Raw genomic sequence first — 437 nt, forward strand, 5'->3', positions numbered from 1 at the left:
GGCGCACCAGCCCACCTGGGGCTGGTCCCCTCCCAAACTTGGCCCATGCAGCCCTCCGGGGCCGGTGGCCCCACTTGGTGGACCCCCGGGACCCTCCCGGTGGTCCCGGTACGTTACCGATAAAACCCGAAACTTTTCCGGTGACCAAAACAGGACTTCCCATATATAAATCTTTACCTCCGGACCATTCCAGAACTCCTCGTGACGTCCGAGATCTCATACGGGACTCCGAACAACATTCGGTAACCACATACAAACTTCCTTTATAACCCTAGCGTCATCGAACCTCAAGTGTGTAGACCCTACGGGTTCGGGAGACATGCAGACATGACCGAGACGTTCTCCGGTCAATAACCAACAGCAGGATCTGGATACCCATGTTGGCTCCCACATGTTCCACGATGATCTCATCGGATGAACCACGATGTCAAGGACTC

Source organism: Triticum dicoccoides, chromosome 4B (genome assembly GCF_002162155.2).
Source record: "Triticum dicoccoides isolate Atlit2015 ecotype Zavitan chromosome 4B, WEW_v2.0, whole genome shotgun sequence".
Lineage (NCBI taxonomy): Eukaryota > Viridiplantae > Streptophyta > Magnoliopsida > Poales > Poaceae > Triticum > Triticum dicoccoides.